Source organism: Camelus ferus, chromosome 6 (genome assembly GCF_009834535.1).
Source record: "Camelus ferus isolate YT-003-E chromosome 6, BCGSAC_Cfer_1.0, whole genome shotgun sequence".
In the NCBI taxonomy this organism is placed as follows: Eukaryota; Metazoa; Chordata; class Mammalia; order Artiodactyla; family Camelidae; genus Camelus; species Camelus ferus.
Genome location: NC_045701.1, coordinates 75,411,593 through 75,429,490, shown reverse-complemented (window position 1 = coordinate 75,429,490; position 17,898 = coordinate 75,411,593). Strand labels below are relative to the sequence as shown.

Genomic DNA, 17,898 nt, shown 5'->3' with positions numbered 1-17,898 from the left:
TTCGCTTTGCGTGTAGATGGGGATATCTGCCTGGCTCACTCTTTGTTCCTGGTTTACAAATACATTTGGGTCAAAAATACCTTGTACGGGATCGAGCCATTCTTCACAAGCAGCATTGAGTTCTTTTTATTTTTTAAAAAACATTTTGTTTTTTGTTTTGTTTTTGTTTGGGGGGAGGTAATTAGGTTTATTTATTTACTTAGTTATTTTACTGGAGGTACTGGGGATCGAACCCAGGACCTCATGCATGCTAATCATGCGCTCTGCCGCTGAGCTACACCCTCCCCTCCCCCAGGTTCTTTTTATTGAAAGCTCAGTTTAAAAACCTTTATCCTTAACTAGATACATACTATTTGAATATGGGATAAGCCCTGGATCTTTATGTCTCTGAGTCCTGTTGTCACTGTTTTTCTGTCCGTTGTGGCCACTGAAGCTGCCATGTGGTCCACAGTGTGTCGTGGGAGCTCTGGGCTGGGAGCCAGCAGCCCAGGGGCTAGTCGTAGCTGGAGAGGCCTGGGGCAGCTCACACAGGGATTTCCATTCTGTTGCATATAAAATGAAAGATTTGGATGACATTTGTAAGACTTCTTTCATGTCTCTCCCCACACACAAAAAGTAGTACTCCAGTTGTTTTAAAAGTAGAAAAACCCTTGGTTTTGTTGAAATCTTAGAATTTGCAACCCCCTTAACTCCTCCTCTCTCCCTGAGCCTGAGGGCTCTTCGAGGCAAGCACCCAACGGTTCGTTCCCCTTTGGTTCTGCATGTATAAGCCACTCCATGAATGCTTGCTGTCTGGGGCTGCTTTGGGCTCTGTGGGGGGTGCAAGAGGATTTCATCACAGCCTCTGCCCTTGGGGGTCTTCAGATCTTTGCTCCCTTTTTCTCTTCTCTACCATCCCACTCCACACCCAAGATATGCTGCAAGAAATTAAAACAAGACCAAAGCCCTGGGTGGTTCTTGTCATTGATCAGATCATTAGATAGCTCTTCGTCTTCCTTGATTGGACTGGTGAGTCTTGTGTATCGGAATCCATGAAATGCAGCCAGGCCCTGGGAGGAGATTTTTAGAAGATGGTATATAGAATGGAAGTGGTGGATGAAAGAAGAAAGAAAGAAAGTGAAAGAGAGAGAGAGGGAGAAAGAGACCAGGAGGAGGGAGGGAGGCAGGGACAAGCAGAGCAGTGAAAGCGTGGGGCTGTGTCTTTTTAAATAATTTGCCTCTAAGTGTCCTTTTGGACTGCCAGGCTTCACAAGCAAGGACATGTTTCTTAAACAGAATCCTTACTTGAAGTGCTGAGTAATGGTACAAAGAGTTTGCTACCAAAAGGTGATGACAAATACACAGAAAGTTGACTGGAGGCCAGAAACCTCTTTGCTTTCCAAAACCAGAGAGGGACTCATTCTCAAAGGGATTGGCAGATTCCTGTCACCCAGTGGTTATGATCAATACACACCAATGCATCATGAAACCAGAGCTAGCCATTACATGATTAAATAGCCGGGGGCAATTTGATTTTAAACAGCAAGCCCAGTCTGGGTGACGCCAGCTGGGCAGAGGAAGAATTCCTTAGGTTGGAGGTGTGATGGCTGTTCCTCAGCCAGATGCAGGAGGCGTGGGGGGAAGAGACTGCATTAGAAGATACAACTCCTTTTGGTCCCACTGAATCTGCAATTTGTAGGGGAAGTGGCTTAGCGGAGTTTTACTAATTAAGTTTCAGTAGAAAGCATGAAATCTGTAGCTTCAAAAAGCCACAGCAGCTTCAGTTTATCTTGAAAATAGGAATAGAGAGAGTATGATGGGCAGGTGAGATGGGTCAAGTTTCTCTTCTGATCCTCTCTCTCCCTAGGGAGTTCAGCTTTAATGGCAAAGGACAGCCTTTCCCTGCATAGCTGTCCAGGCTTCCCTTTCTCGCTGACACGCATGGACACAGAGGTGTCAGTATAGCCCACCTTTATGCTTGGCCAGTTGGGAGCTTAAACCCCAGCCAGACTGTATCCCTCCCAAAGCCATTTCAGGAAGAGAAGAATGACTAAAACAGTCACATAATCTCTCTTCTTTATGGGGAGGAAGGGATGTTAGCCAAGAATGCAAGGTGTGCCTATGGGCTTTGTGCCTACACTGCATAAATCCTACACACACACACACACACACACACACACACACACACATCCATCCATTCTGCTAATTCTCTTACCTAGGCAGAGACAATATGGTATGCCTTGTTGGCCAAAGACCAGGAAATAGCTGTATTGGGTTAACAAGCAGCTAAGCCATAAGGCTCCTGTGTCTCACCGGGCAATGTAAATTGGCCTTTCCAGTTTCAACAATATGCACAACAAAGATGATATGTGGGAATATGGTGCTGTCCTATCTGATGTCCCCTGGCTAGTGAGTTCCAGAGCAGGTCAGCTATAAGCAATTCCTTGGTTTCCTAGTGATTTGCCTTTTTCTAGAGCTGTCAGGAACAAATGAACACTTAAATCCTTATAAAGCAGATCCCTTTGTTTTCAGTTTCAGTGTTTTCAGCCCCTCACATCTCAGCTCTACTGCCTCCTAACTGGGCACCTTGGGCACATTGTCTAACCGCTTTGTGCCTCATTTTCTTCCTCTTTATATGGAGTTAATGATAACATTTCTCTCATAGGGTTCTTGTGAGAAGCACGTGAGATCAACTAAAAAAAGTTTTTTTCATAGTGCTGGGCACATAGTATGAATTAAAAAATTGTTACTGTTTTTATCATGATAAAGAGATAGATAGTTCAGCCTTTTCTTTTCTCCTTTGCCCCTTGACACTTGGCACTTCTCAGTATCAGGGCAGGAGTCCAGGGCGGCAGAGGGGAGGGAGCAGAGCAGAGGTGGTCGGGCAGGAATGGGGGCAGTGGAAACCTGCGCCCGTGTTCTTCTGCGCCCTCCTGTCCCCTTGCTCTTCCCCGTGTGCCATTCTACTTCTTTACCTGTTGATGGTGGGGTACAAAACTAGGTGTAATACAAAAAGGAACACAAATTCAGCTCCATCTCCCAGGAAGTGGTCATCTAGGTTCGAGGCTCGCTTTCTTCTGTCCCCCAGGTCCTTTACATGCACTTGTTGCTGTTCAGCTCCAACCCATGAATCATGCCTTACACAGAAGAAGCGCTCTGCTGAGAATCAGTGGTACCAGTTGACTTGATCATGGAAGACAGAGGTAGCTGTCAAACCATTTGGTGCTTAGGGGAAAACACTTCTAAAAACATTACAGAGCAAGTCAACTATCAAATTTTTGGAGCCGTCCAGTCTCTCAGGACTTTCAGGAAAGGATGTCCTCTCTCAAAAAGGACTTTTTGAGAGAAAAGGATGTGAGTTACTGGACCAGGAAAAAAGGCACAGGGGAAAGGAAACAGGAGATTTCCTGTTCTTCTCCACTGTGGAAGGGCTGTCAGCACAATCTGACTGAGTAGCACGGCCAGGACCCTGAGCTGCCATAGCCCTCGTTTCCTGACTCACAGAATAGGCATGATAATCAAATATTTAATGAGACTATATGTGTATATATATGTGTGTGTATATATATGTGTATATATATGTGTGTGTATATATGTATATATATGTGTGTGTATATATGTGTGTATACAGAACATAGCATTAAGGCCTGGCATGTAGTAAGTACTCAATAAATGTTAGCTGTGATTAGCTCATGAATAATACCTGGATTGTCAGCTGTTTCGAGGCCAATTAGACTTCTCAGTCCTGTGTAACTTAAACTTCTCCACCGGCCCCTGAGGCTACCTATTGCTCATTTGTTGACCACAGTGAGTGGGAAGGAGGCACTCTGTCTGCAGCTCTGGTTAGTCTTGACAGTTCGTAAGTTGGAATTGTTAGAGCAGGCAGATAGCTAGATATGAGCAGAGAAAGGGGGACGCAGGCCAAATGGCAGGAATTGGACAGAAAGGAGGGGCACAGACCTAATAAACAGCCCCTACATCATGTAAACAACAGGGGTCCCTGAGAAGAGAAAGAAAAGCAGGAACCTCTGGGCTGATAAGTGGTCACACCTTTTGGGGTGATGAGCAGCCTGGAGGCCAACAAAGAAAGGTAAGAAAAGGCAAGAATGTCCAGTGTCCAAATGTAACCTTTTTCTTATTATGCCCTCATTTCAATAATTTTAGCCTTGCCAGATTAGAAGTACCCATCATGCCATGACACTTACGATCCAGATTAAGGACAAAAATCTCTCCTCCCTTCGGGAAGGTGGAGTTGAAAAGAAAATCAGGGAATATAACCCCAAATCCTTCCCTCCCCAGTGAATATCCCACCCATTCATTTTTATACTCTATGTAACCAACTTGCCAAAGAAACTCAGGGCAGTTGCTCACGTGAGCCTGCCCATTCTCTCCTTGAGAGTGGACTATCCATCCCTTAATAAATCCTCACTTTACTTTCTTAACATTTGCATCTTGTCTCTGAATTCTTTCTGTATGGGACAAGAACCTGGACACCAGTTACATCTACTGGCAACAGAATTAAATGACCCATTTTGAGGATTCAAAGGTATTTTTCTATCATTGCCATAGATGAGAGAGAAAGAGTGTGTCAAGGCGACACATCACACAGCGAGCAGACAGCTCTCTGGTGATGACTGCAGGGTGGCACTGTATGTATTTTTTATCTTTAACTTGAATTCTTATTTCATCATTTCTTTCATTTGTGTCTCATCAAAGCAATGTTGTATCCTTGGTTCTAGTGAAAGTGAGGTGGCTTACACTGTTTTCTTTCACAATAAAAAGGTAGAAGAATGGATATGAATTACGGGGTTTTAAAGACAAGACAAATTCAGGATCATCTAATCCACTCCCTCCCCACCCCCGACATCTTAAATGAATTCTCAAAGTGGCAGAAGGACAGGTCTTCCAGCCCCAATTCAGGGCCCTGAATATGTGGTCTCTTGGTTTATTGCTCCTCCAAAGTGACCATGGATGTAAAATGATTTGTGAGCCATCGTTTTGAAATGTGAGGGGGTCATCAATGTGGGAGATTCTCAAACAAGACAGTAACACCTTTGACCCAGTCTCTTCCCATCTTCAGCACATTTATGCCTGACTCTCTGTAGGAAACACACATTTGCCTCTTATGTGAAACAGGCAATGATGACAAAGTGAATAGTTCCTGTTTTTCCCTCTGAAGGCTATCTCGTCCAGACTATTCCTTCGTACAGTCATGATCAGAGCAGATCCAGATCTGCAGAGCACAAGACCTGGATGTTTATGAATAGATTTTCTCAAGGATAATTGATTTTTTTTTTTTTGGTTCTCTTAACCAAGTAAAATTCTAAGATAGATGTAGATAAACAAGAAGGTATAGAGAATGTATTTTGAGAAAGTATACATTCAAGAAAAAATAGCAATTACTTAAACCAGGATTTAGCAAATTCTAGAATTTTCCAGACTAGACTAAATTTTTCTCTCAGTCTATAAATTATTATCTTCTTAATAGTTCAGATTCAATATTTGGCATCTCTTTTTTGTTTAAAGCCAACAATAATAATAACTGTTATTTATCAAGCAACTCCTATGTGCCAGACACTGTAATAAAAGCTTTTCATGAGATCTCATTTAATTTGGATAGGACTATGAGTTTCCTCATTTTACTGATAAGGACACTGAGGCTCAAGGGTCAAGGTAACAAGACTTCGTGGGTGTTTTGACGACCTATTTATGTGTGCACAGAAGCAGGGCAGAGCAGGGTTTTAGTCGAACACCAAGGAAAGGCTGTTAATACAGTCGCTGAACCATATAAAGCTTTTTTATCAGAACACCAGTCTGTTCTGCCTGGCTAGCACTACCCTAGAAACTAGCCCTTCTGAATTTTGAAATTCTGGTTTTTGCCTATTAAAGCAGCCTTTCTGTCCCTAATCCTCCCGCAGTAAGTCCCTCAGTGTATCTATGGGTAAAACATGTCTCTGGGTGAATCTGGTTGTCCCTTGGGAATTGTCTATTCCCTCCACCAGTTCTTTCATTTTTCCCTGCACCAAAAGTCACCCTGTCCTCATGGCTTCCTTCACCTCCCATGAATTGCTAGGAAGGAACCCCAAATTAGAGCATGAGTGGCTAGCCCTTGCCGGACACCAAGAAACACATCTGTGACGCAGCTTTAGTACATGGACTCTGTGTTTGTGTTTTGTGTGCTCACCATCTTTTTAACAATGATTTCTGGTTTTGAGCTGGATTGCGTACATCCAGGAACAGCTCAAGTCTTGACACTCACAAATGACTATGCTAGTGCATAAAGCTCATAAACTTCTGTTTGGGAAGTCCTTTCAGACCCAATTTACATTCCACAGACAAAAGTCATTTTCCTTCCTTAGTCATAATAATGAAAGCTAAAGATGTAATAGTTTCAGATAACATTATCTCATTTACAAGCTACACCCATCAGATAGACTGCCAATCCCTTTTTTTTTTTTAAATTGGTGTATAGTCAATTTGCAATATTAGTTTCAGGTGTACAACATAGTGATTCAATATTTTTATACATTCTACTCCATTTAGTTATTACAAAATATTGACTATTTATCCCTGTGCTATAGAGTAAATTCTTGTTGCTCGTTAGTCTCTTCTTAGGCATAAGAAAACTGAGGCTCAAATAGGCTGTCTTGTGTTCAAGATCATACAGCAGCAAGTGTCAGTTAGAATCTAGATTTCTCTAAAAGTCAGTACTCTTAACTGCTATGTTTTATTGTCTCTTAAAAAAAAAAAAAGGAATACATTTACACAAATTTACTCAGTGGCTTTGACTCTGAGTTTTGACTGTTTTGAAAAAAATCAAACCCAGTCAACGTCAAGGGATAAAGATTTGCCACCACTCAGGCCATGCTGAAGACAATGCCGCAGGTTCTGAAAACACTTCCCAAAGATGTAATCCAGAATGCCTCATGTTATCTTTGCATCCATGTGATAATGTGTGTGCCTCCCTATCTTAGATTCATTTGGAGGTGCATAACTTCTGTTTCTTTTTAAAAAATCTTTCTTGTTAATGTTGGCCTCTGCTCATATTTTGTGAAATGTGAAGGGTCTAAGAGAGGGATCATTGAGATGATTCCAGGCATAGCAGCCAGTGTTTCTGTGGATTGGCTTTTCAGGATAAATTTGATTTTTAGAAGTGCTCCTTATTTGAACAATATTCCACCCAAAGCATTGTTTGCTCTTCCATTTAAATTATCAGTGCTTGTTATTATAGCTGCCACCTAAAAAATATAGCAATTATCGTGTTTAGGCACAGCTGCAGAGCTGTCTTTGCTTGATAATTTGTTAAGGGGTTCATGCCCTATTGTGCCTTTTTATTATCTGCTTTATTGGAAAAAGTCCAGTTTTAGCTAGATTTCCCCATCTTCATTTCTCTAAAAGCCAATGAGTTGAAAATGCCATCATTTGTCCTAATGTGATGAGTGTCAAGGCAGAGCCAGCTCTGGGATATCAGGAAGCTCATTGTTCTTAGAAATTATACTGAAATCATGAAAGGATAAGGACTGAGTTTCAAGAAGGTGACATTTCTTGTTTGTACAGTGTGACTGATCAAGCTGTATTTCTGTGCTTAGTGCCATATGTAAAAATAGAGAGAGAATGTCAACATAGAGAAAGTGAAGGAAGGAATCAATAGGATTTTTTGGTTGCAGGCAACAGAAACAGACTCTAGCTAACTAGAAATAAAAAAGGGAAGTTTCTTGGAAGGGTATGGGGGTTGGAGAGGAGGGTGTGCTCATGATATTGAGGGGAAAGCTGAGAAATCAAGCTGAAAAGCCAGAAGCAGAAAGGACAGGAGCTAGAATGGCATTTGGTTCTCTGGCAAAGACTTGCAGATGGTTTCTTCCAGTGCTACCAAAGTGATGAGTGAATGATAATCATTTTCAATTTTATTTTAGAAAAAGAGTCAAATTCCAGGGCAAGAGCTTTACAGGGGCTAAGCTTAGCTCATGTGGCTACCAGAAGGCAGGGAACCTTAACTGACAGTCCCAGCATTGAGTCTCTAATAAGACAGTCCCTAAAAAATGCATATTAAGATCCCAAAAGTATTAACTATAAAGGAAAAAAACCCCTGATGAATTAGACTATATTAATATTATGACCCTTTGCTAATCAATATGTACTATTAAGAGAGTTAAAGATAAGCCACAGTGTGAAAGAAGATATTTACAATAGATACATCTGACAAAGAACTCATATCCAGAACATATAAAGAACTTGGACAAATCAACTTCTACAAAACAGCAGACTACTCAGTGGGCAGAAGACTTGAAAAGGTGCTTCACAAAAGAGGATGTCCAAATGACCAATAAACATAAGAAAAGATAAACAACTTCATTAGTCATCAGTGAAAGCTCAGTTAAAGCCACAGTATGATGCCACTGCACACCCACCAGCATAGCTAAAATGAAAACAACAGACAATATCAAGTGGCAAGGATGCTGAGCAACCAGAATTCTCAAATACTGCAGATGAGAGTGTAAACTGGTATAGTCACTTTTGCATACTCAGTGACAGAACAAGTCCGTGCCTGGATATGTACCCAAGAAAAATACATGCAGACGTGTACCAAAAGCCATGTATAAGAATGTTCACAGAAGCAGTAGCTATAGTTACCAAATCTGGGATCTGTCAACTGTCCATCAACACGAGTGTGGATAAATTATGTCACATTCACACACCTGAGTACAACACAGAAATTAATATACCACATGCAGCAAAATGAATGAATCTCGTGAATATAAAGTGGGCATACTGTATGATTCATTTATGTAAAGTTTAAAAACAGGTAATCTAGTGCATAGTATTAGGAGGCAGGATAGTGAGCACCCCGAGGGGAGGGTAGTTAGTGACTGGAATGGGGCGTGAAGGGGTCTTCTGGGCTGCTGGCCACGTTGTCTCTTGATCTAGCCATGAGTTACCTAGGTATCTTCACTTCGTGAAAACTCGTTGGACTTTAATTGTGTGGTTTATGTGGGTTTTTTTCTACGTGTGTTTTATACTTTAATAAAATATTTATAAAAAGAACAGAAGAATGAAAGGTCTCCAATCCATGCATGCCCTGGAGTAACAGTTTGAACCTTACTCCATAAATTTGAACCTTACTCCATCCTTCCCTGACTTGGGCAAGTTACTTCTTTGTGACTCAGCTTTGTCATCTGTAAAAGGAAGATAATAGCAGTGCCTACCTCCTCGGGTTGTTGGGAAGATTAAATGAGACCAGGGAAAGTGTTTAAAACAGTGTCAGATAGGCAGAAAGCAGAAAATAACTATTGGGTACATATATTATAGAGTAATTGCTCCATACTAGATGCGCTAGGGGACGGTAAAGAAATGTAAAACCCTGGCCTCAAGGAGTTTATAATAATAATTAGAAAGACAAGATATTTGAAATAATAAATAGTTGACGCTACAGGATAGTATTGGGAAATTCCAGATGGGTGGTACGCAGAAGAAAAACCCAAGGATTCAATGGGAGAAGAGATTACTGTGGGCTAGAGTGTTCTGGGTAAAGCTCCTAGAGATGGGAGAAGTCAGAATAGTGGCTACCATTGGGGGTGGGGCGGGGAGGGATGAGAAATGGGTACAGGGGACTTGTTTCTTGATCTGGGTGCTGGTTACGTGAACGTGCTCAGTTTGCAAAAATTTACGGAGCTCTACTTATGTGTGCCTTTCTGTATGTGTGTTGTACTTCAAGTATATGAAAAGGCATTGGTTTTGAAAGCTGGTGGATATTTGGCCTTAGGCAAATTACTTAACCTCTCTGAACTTCTTTTTCTTCACCTGTGAACTATGACTGTTACCTCCCAAAGGGTTGTCATGAGGATTAATGGAAGCAGCTTGTGTAGAACACACAGTCCAGGGTGGAACAGGGGAATATCTCATGCACCTGATCTGCTCACTAGGGTAGAGGGTGACAAAGTGGGCAGACCTTTCCTGCGTTAAGATTTGGAGCCTCCATTCGGGCTTTATTGCTTTGCTGGGGGATTGACCTCGTGTCATTGCTGTTGTGAAGGGAACCTGTCGCAGCGGATCAGTGTGGTGGTGTAGTGACTCGACCGCTGGGACAAAGGGCACTTCTGCTTATCAGAGCCACTGCTTGACAAGTGTCCACCGCCACCACTGCTGTTTCCCTTTCCTGTGTTTAGTCACAGCCACACCCGCAAGTTAGAGTGCAGGGCTGGTCCAGGAAATGTTTCCTGAGTGCCTGCTGGGGCCAGGCGTTTCGGTAGACTCTGATGGAACATATAATAGTGACTAGAAACAGGGCTACACTACAATAGAATAAAGCATGGGCCTTGCCTTCAAATAGCTTGTAGTCTAGTAACAAGATGTGTGCGTTTATTCAGGAAGCTTTTCTCTGCTTCTCTTCTGATATCCTCCACTCACCCAGTATAGATTCTCCCATTTCCTCATTGTCTCTCTCTCTGTGTCATACACACCCTTCACTGAACTCCTCTCCATGTACACAGGCTAAAAGCCCTTTAACATGGCCTCTACCCAACAAAACAATCAACAGTCAACTCTTAGCATGTATCTTTTCCTTGACTCCCTGCAAACTAGAGGTGGCCCTGCCTTACTTCAATTATGACAACAGAAATAACCATTTACTAGGTCCCCATTACATGCAGACACTATGCCAGGCACTTCCTACATTCTTTCACTCTCACAACATGCTGCAGAGCATCATGTCCCCATGTTGTCGGTGAGGAACCTGAGGCTTCGAGAACTTAAATAATTTTCGCGGCCTCACCCCCAGCCTACCTGTGGCGAGCCAGCTCTCCCTCCGTGTGCCGTGCTCCTTGGAGAGCTGTTTGCAGTGTTTGCTCTGATGATTAAATCTTGTAAATACCCTTCTGCGTCCGTTTGTCAGTCAACTGTGCACACATAAACCCAGGTGGTTAGGAGAGGTCAGCACCCTGGTCACTCTCACTGTAATTATTCTACTTTGCCTGGAAATGTCAATAAAGAGCCGGGCAGCCTTGCGAATAACTTCTGAGCTCCTGTTTCGTAAGCGCCTTAACACGCAGCAGCACCGACCTGCTGTGCCGTCAGGAGGGATACTGGGCCTATTTCAGTATCTACGTGAGAACCTTGGATGCAGGCGCTACAGGAAGGGCCTGTGTATACGGGGGAAGTTCTGCCGCTTTGGTCCTCCCTTACAGAGCTGCCTCTCTCAGATTAATTTAGTACTTACTGCTAGCCCCTGTTCTGGAAATTTGTAGGCTGATAGGGGGATCTGATGCAGATTAAAGTGAGCATCGCTGTCAGCTAGGCACAGCAGAGGCAGCTGAGTAAGTGTGTGTTCTGAGTGGTTTTGTGCAAAGAGGCACACAGCAGAGTGGCTGCTGCTCCCACTGGTCCAAATGTCCTTGGGGCCTGGCTTCTAAAACCTAAGCCACTCAAACTGAAACAGTCAACTCTACTTAACCCACAGTCTCATGGTATATGTTGGGGCTCGGGTCATGTTCAAAGGAAGAGGAAGGTCAAAAGCCAACAAATCCCATGGGTTTAAGAGCTAGTCCTAAGGTTTTTAGACTCAGAAAGTGAATCATATTCTTGTATTGAGAGGTGAGACTTTATGGACTTGACACAAATTTCAAGTAGGAGATGTATGCTGACAAGATGAACATCACCAGTTATTTGTTCAAAAACTAAAAGCTCCTGTGAATTGAGTTTCTTCTGCATGTGCTTACATCTTTACAGGTATTTATTTCCAGTTCTTACAAACACCCTTCAGGTTGTTGGGTATTCGTATGTCACAAATGGCATCCCAACCAGGTGTATTTAGCTCCAAATCTTGAACTCCTTCCCCTCTTCTCAGAGCCTGAAGGCATTCTGTCTACTGTTAAGTTCCCAACTCAAATGTTTGCCAGTTTGGCTTCAATCAGCTCTGCAGAATTATCTGTCATTTCCCTTTCTGGGGTCACACAGCACTTTATATATACCTGTAATGGCACTCTGTGTTGGTTTGTAATTGCTTTTACAGCACTGCAATTAGTTATTTATCTGCCTGTTTCTTCTGCCAGACTCTGAACTTCTTAAAGATAATGACAGTGTCTTACTCATTGTTTGTTTAAATGTCAAGCCCATCACATTACCTGGCAGTACTGTGTAGAGGAAGCCCTGGGTCTAGTGTTGCTAACATTCTATCTTCAGCACCTGCTACACTGCCTGTCGGCAAACAGTATATGCCAGTACGTATTGAATGAATTAATATAATCTTGGATATAATTTTTCTTCTATGAATCTTTTTCATTATTAAAACCGAGGGATAATAGTATCTTCTTTATAGAGATTAAATGCATGAATGAGACCTAGGTGAGCGATGATGTGATAGTGACTTTTGAGATTCAGATAGCGGCTTAAAGATTCATTATCTTGCTACATGTCCCATAGTTCACTTATGTTTATCACTATAGTAGTGTTTTATTATATGAATATGACACAATTTGCTTCCCCATTCTCCTATTGATGGATCTTTGGGGGTGTTTCCAGTTTTTAACTATTAGGAATAAAGCTGCTATGAACATTCTTGAAGAGGTCTATGTGTGGACATATTTTTCATTTCTCTTGTGCACAAACATAGGCGTAAACTTGCTGGGTCATAAGGTAGGTGAATGTTTAAATTTATTAGAGGCTGCCAAGCCATTTTTCAAAGTGATTTTATCATTTTATACTCTTATTAGCAATATATGAGTGTTCTAGTTGTTCTGTGTTCTATAACACCTGATATTGTCACAATTTCTAATCCTTAGCCATTCTGGTGGGGGTGTATATAGCATCTCATTGTAGCGTAAACTACATTTCCCTGGTGTCTAATGATGTTGAGCACCTTTTCATGTGCTGTATAGTCATTCACGTGGCTTTTATGAAGGGCCTGTTTTTTTTTTTATTGGGTTATATATCTTTTTATTAATGGATTTGTGGGAATTCTTTATATATTCTGCATACAAGTCTTTTATCACTAGCTTTCCTTTTCACTTTTTAAGTGATGTCTTGATAAATACATTGATGAAATGTAATTTATTGTATTTTTTTCTTTCATGGTAGTTCTTTTTGTGTCTTAAGAAAATATTAACTACCCCAAGGTCAGAAAGATATTTTTCTATGTTTTCTTCTAGAAGTGTTATAGTTTTGGCTTTCATATACATCTATGATCCTTCTCAGGTTAATTTTTATATGTATATATAGAGAGGAAGAGGTTAAGGTCATTTTTTTCCATGTGGATGCCTAATTGCTCCAGCTGAGCTTTTTAAAAAAAAATATGTATATATACCCTTTATCAGATGGAGAAATTATCTTCCATTCCTAGTGTGCTGAAAGTTTTTAATCACCAGTGGGTGCTAAATTTTACCAGATTATTTTTTCATTTATTGAGATGGTCTTACAGTATATTCTTGTACAACACCATTCTGTGCATGTGTGGATAGCTTCTGTCAACAGAAATAAATGCGCAGCCTAAAAGTTGAGAGTTATGTTTTATTCTGCGGACATTTCTGAGGACTCGAACCCCTTTGAGCCCAAGATGACAGCCTGTCAGATAGGTCTGAGGGACCGCGCCGAAGAGGTACAGGAGGAGCCAGGATATATAGGAGTTTTTACAACAAAGGCCAGGTAGTCAGAACATTAAAAGATCACTGTTAACTAAAGAAAACCAGACATCTCAAGTTAAAGAATTTAGCACTCTTCTGTGTATGGGAAGGCACAAAGGTCTGGGCTCATTGGAATCATTCCTTTGACATGCACCTTGCAATCTAGGGCCAGTGTCCTGTGCTTTCATGTCCCTCAGAGGGCACCCCTGCAGGGGCCAGGCTGCCTGCTTATTTGCATCCTGAGATGACTGATGACCTGATGGTCACAGCATTCTTTGTTTACTGATACGGCTTGCAGTATTTTTCATTCACACTTCCATAACAGTCTTGCGAGGTACAGAACTGTTGCCTAAGAGGACAGAAATATATATATATATATATATAACCACCAAATCCTGGTACCATGCATGGTTTAGTATCACATGACAGTTAACTTCTGAACACTTTGGGCCATTATTTTCAGTCTCTCCTTCATCAGCTGTCGTAACGGCCCAGATGCCTCATATTTTGGTGGTAAAGGTGGGACTTTGGGTGCTTTTTATTACTTCTTTCATTTTTCTGTATTTTCTCAATTTTCTTCAGTGAACATGGATTACATGTTTAAAAAAAAAAGCTTTTAAACTTCTATGTAATTAGATTATGAGTAGTAGACTTTAGACCCATTCCTAGCAAGTCTTTCTGAAATTATATCCAAGTCACCTTTGATTGGATTTGGGCATTTCCTAAAGCTCTGAGGGCAGCACATTTACAGACCATTTAATGGGGGATGACTGAACTCTTCTCTGTGGACCCTTTAATCATTGAATTTCAGAAGATGTCCATTTTTTCCTTCTGTCCCAACTTTGGGTTCCTAGGTGAGGTCCTCCAGTGCAATTCAGTTCAAAAGGCTTTTTATTGTAGCGTCTCTTCTCTAGGAACTTACTGGCTGTTTCTGGAAAAAAAACACAAAGAGCTCATGCCCATGTGTGCTGGGACAGGGGTTTAGATCAGGGGCTTCAGGCCTGCTTAGGACTTTAATGACTTCCCACAGATCAGGCCTGCCTGAGTCCAGGGTGTCTTTGCCAGGAGGTAACTCTTTCTAACCTTGGCTTTTAATGCTAGCACTGTTGTCTCTGAAACAGTGAGGGTTTATTTAGAAGCCTGGAGCTGAAGAAGCCTCCCCTAGACCAGACCAAGAATGGCAGCTCGAGGGTGTGGAACAGAGACCAGAGATAGGCTGTGATTTCCAGCTGCTATGCTTTGTTTTTGTGGAGCAGGAAGTCCTTATCTGGAGATTTACAAATCCGTGAGAGTTCATTTCCATTTCCAGAAAGGGAAGTGTCACCTGCCTGCCAGCAGTTACAGCCACTTTGTCACCAGAGCTACAGTCCCCCAAGGAGCCCAAGTCTCTGTCCTGTCAAAATAATCACTGTTTTGTTTTGTTTCCTTCTAATCACAGTTTCCTGATACATTTTTTCTCAATTTTCTCAAGTGTTTTCTGCTTTTTCTCAATACCTAATGTAGCTACTAGTGAATATCAATTATTTTCATTGCCTTATGTTGATTATTAAAATGAAAACTTTTATACTATGCAAAAAAACCCCTCAAAATGAAGAAATAAGTGCCCTCTTTCTCTTCCTTTCATCAGAAATAGTGAAAATAATTTAAATTGTAGAGCATGCTGTATTTGACAAATGGCACTCACATGATTCGTTTGGTCCTCACAACTGTTTCGTGGTAGATAGACCAGATTGTTGTTATCCTTTTTATAACTGAGGAAACTGAGATTTAGAAATTGGGTAACTTGCTCTAGATGAGAGGGTCCTAAAGAGGGTCCTAAAGAGTGTCCTAAAGGGTCGAGCTGCAGGCTCAGAGCTGGGGTCAAGCTGAGGGTTGTGGCCTCGGCCCTCCGGGGTTCAGGCCCTCGTGCCACCACTTACTTGTCTGTGATGTTGGTCGAACCACATAATCTGTATGCCTCAGGGTCCCCATGGATGAAATATGGGTAACAGGAGGAACTACCTCATGTAGGAGCCTCCAGGATCAAAGGAGACGGTGGGTCCAGCCCTGGGCAGAGCACCTGGCATGTGACACGTGACTGGTGAGCGTCAGTTTTGCCGCTGCTGCTGTCTCGGAGGGAGGTGGCGGCCATGGTGGGTAACTATCCCTCTCTCCTTCTGGCACCTCTCCTGCCCTGAAACCTGAAGTCTGTTCCTGAAGCTGGCAGGGTGCTCCAGACACACCCCAGAAGTAACCAAGTGCTCTGGGGGGTTAGAGAATCCAATCCCAGATCAAGTACTTCGAAGAAAAGCTAACACCATGAAGATCTGTTTCCCTGGCTCAATTTTGCGCTCATTCTATAGATATTTTGTACCCATCCCCCCGGCCTCCACCACCCCTCTTAATCTTAATCAGAAATCTTAAGGATCTAGAGTAGTTGCATTCTTCCTCTTTACATATTTTTGGGACTATATAGTCTTTATTTGCTCACAACCCTTATCAAACTCATGCTGCTGGTGTATTTGCCACAGTCTGCTCTTGAAGATAGGGTAGAAATTCCTGTGCTGTATGGTGCATGCTCTTAAAAAGTCTTTGAGGAAGCAAACCTCTGTGGTTTATGTTGTTTGTGCACCCCACCCCCTGGTGTAACTGAGCTTCTGGCTTGGAGGTGGGCAGATGACTCTGGTTTTATGTCTTTCACTGGACTTCTCCTTCTCTCATATATGCAAAGAAGAAGAGGCAACAAGTGACCACACGTATCAATCTGCTGTGTGTCCAGCTGCAGAGGAGATTCAATCTGACCCCCAGGAAATGTCCTCAGTGAGGACACAAAGGTTATTGTTTTTACAGAATAGAAGGCAGCATGTTTGTCAATATTTCAGTGTGTCACAGCCGGGCAAAAAGCTTTAGATTTGAAAATAGAAGTCCTGATGCCATTACCTCATCTCTGTCTAATGAAATCCCTGACTTAAATGTCAACAGGAGTCAAATGTACTTCATGAAACAGATCATCAGCAATGGTCATCTTTTGTCCAGTATCACACTGTCTTACTACTTTTCACATCTCCTGCACGTCCCCACTGAGCTGGCCAGACATTGCATACATGCACTGGAGTTAATATATTGCATACTCTGCATTCCAAACTCTTTTAGCAAACATAATACTCATACTAACAGTTCGGTCAGATCCTGCCAACAACTACTGGCACTTCCTGTCTTCCCCATGGCTTGTTTTGAATGTTGTCCCATGAAAATTCTCATCTAAGAATATTAAGCCAAAAAACCTAGGCTCTAAAACTGCATATGCAGAAAAATGCCTACTTTGCAGAGAGGTGTGTGTTCATGAATGTGCATGTGCAGAGTGAGACAGCTTGAAAGAAACACACCGTGATGGTGGCGTTGATCATCTCAGGTGGCAGCAAGATTCAGGTGCTTTTAATCGTCTGTATGTGTTTCTGCATCATCCAAATTTTCTAAAATACAACTTTTTCCTTAAAATTATCAAAAAGTTTCATCTTCTTTATATTATAGAAACAAACCAATATTTATCTTAGAACATGGTGACTGGAACATTTATGAAACAGATGTGCTTTAAAATGAATCCACACGTGAGTGCATTAGATTGAGCAGGCCTTAAACCTTGAGTTGTCCCCCTGCTGAAGCAGAGAACACTCAAGCCCGGTCCCAGGGACAGTCGGGGGGGTGAGTCAATTTAGGGACATCTGTCAGTTCAGGATGTGTAAACATATGAAAGTGTTCTTGCCTTTCTACTTTCTCCTGTTCTCTGGTTATTTGATTTCATTTCCTTTTTCAGAAACACTGAACGGTCTCTGGGAGACTTTTGAAAAGGCCATGGCCTCTTTGATCTGATGTGCAAGCAAGCCTCTCGATACACAAATTTTGGTTTAATATCTCTGTAACTAAGTCTTTATTCCAAGACTGCATTCTGCATTTTTATGGTCTTATATCTTTAAAATATAGTAACTGCCCACCAAGGACCCACTCACACAGCGTGAGAAATTGTAGGACTCACTTGGAATCTAAAACTACCTCACTATCTGAAAAATAACCCTAGGACTTAACAAACAGTGGCTGAGCGTGTTTGACTGTTTAGAAGCATGTTCACATGTATTATTTCATATGTGCTTCCAGACTAGAACAGGGATGTTGGTTACCCCATGTTAAGTGGGGAAATGGCATTGAGAAATGTGCCCAAGACCACAGGGAGTTTGTGGCAAAGCAAGGGCTAGAAATAAAACCTTCTGTTCCATGGCTGTATCAAAGCTCCCACAATGCCAAATGTTTCTTTCCAAAATCTTTCCTGAAGGGT

At 41.9% G+C, this 17,898-nt stretch overlaps 1 protein-coding gene across 2 annotated transcripts in view; it reads left to right on the top strand.

Annotated features, from left to right (window-relative positions):
• STON2 (stonin 2) overlaps positions 1-17,898 on the top strand; it is a 139,601-nt gene that overhangs the window by 93,155 nt on the left and 28,548 nt on the right. The gene's annotated exons all lie outside the window — the stretch shown is intronic.